We start from the raw sequence: 1327 nt of genomic DNA, 5'->3' as shown, positions 1-1327 counted from the left end.
CAGAAACCACTGGGATCTCTAGTCTATACTCCCGAAAACATTGTTCGTGAAAATTATTCTTAATGCCAGACTGAACAACAACAACTACAACAACAATAAAGAGCCAATCCCACAAGTGGGGGTTTCAGAGGGTAGGAATGTAGAAGGGTTCTTTCCGATATACCCTTTGCTCAAAAGCTAGACTAAACGGTCATCTTTGTCATTGTCACTTGATATATCTAACCTTATAATTAACTTCCACCACCAGATCCATATTTCTTTCCGAAGACAATGAGCTGTAGTTTATCATACCCGGCTAGCACACCGGCACCAGCAACAACATGTAGGATATTAGCGGCAGCGCCTTTGAAAAGCGACTTGGTACCTTCTTTCTTTATTATCTGAGAAAATGCGTCTAATGAACCCTTGTACTTGACTACTTCTCCTGAAGTCATCATCATTCTTCTACGCACCGTATCAATTGGGTAAGACGCCAATCCAGCACCAATAGTGATGCCCTATCCGAGGAAAAACCTCGCAAAGAAGCTATCCTGTTTATGCCGAAAATAGCAATGGAATTAATAGCCGCCAAAATTTTACAAATTCAAATACTGATAAGACACAAAAACATAAGGACTAATCACATATAGTTCATGCATATGCTTCTAAAGAGTCAAGTCATCACTTTCTAGAAATGCATGACAAAGCTATGTTGCTCGGACTCTTCAAAACTAAAGTTGCACTCGTATCAGATCCTCCAAAGATGCATTATCTTTCAAGAATCTGAACACACCTGTCAGCATTTTTTAAGAGTAAGAGCAACATAGGCGGAAAGTGCATCAGTTGTGTGTGTGTTTAGGGAGACGTCTGATTCAACATACCTGCAAGTTACCAACTAGAACCACAGGTTTAAGCGAATCGTATATTCCAAAGCACAAACCACGATAAACAACTATTCCAACACACGATATGGTGAAGCCACGATAAAGACCAGGAATACCATCAGATTTGATGGTTTTCCGATAAACATCGAACAAACCATTAAACTGCCTCTCACCACCCTTTTGTGCAGCCTTGGCATCATTAGCAAGCCGTGTTCTGGCATAGTCCAGTGAGTACACAAATAAAAGGGACGAGGCACCAGCAGCGCCACCGGATGCTAAATTTCCTCCAAACCACTTCCAATAGCCATCCCTTTCTTTATCGAAATTAAACATTCTCTTAAGATAGTCTTTAAAAGCAAAATTCAACGCCTGCAAAAACAAATCTTCAGCATTAACAGTAAACAACACAAAAAATGGTACATAGTGATTACAAAGAAAATACTTTTATCAACTCAAAATCCCTT

General features: G+C 39.8%; 1 pseudogene; it reads right to left on the bottom strand.

Moving 5' to 3' along the window:
- Nucleotides 1–230: 230 nt before the first annotated feature.
- On the bottom strand, nt 231–1232 carry LOC124891194 (annotated as a pseudogene).
- Nucleotides 1233–1327: the final 95 nt, after the last annotated feature.

Source organism: Capsicum annuum, unplaced genomic scaffold (assembly GCF_002878395.1).
Source record: "Capsicum annuum cultivar UCD-10X-F1 unplaced genomic scaffold, UCD10Xv1.1 ctg32038, whole genome shotgun sequence".
NCBI lineage: Eukaryota > Viridiplantae > Streptophyta > Magnoliopsida > Solanales > Solanaceae > Capsicum > Capsicum annuum.
Note: the sequence above shows the minus strand (reverse complement) of the source record. Positions and strands in the feature narration are given on the sequence as shown.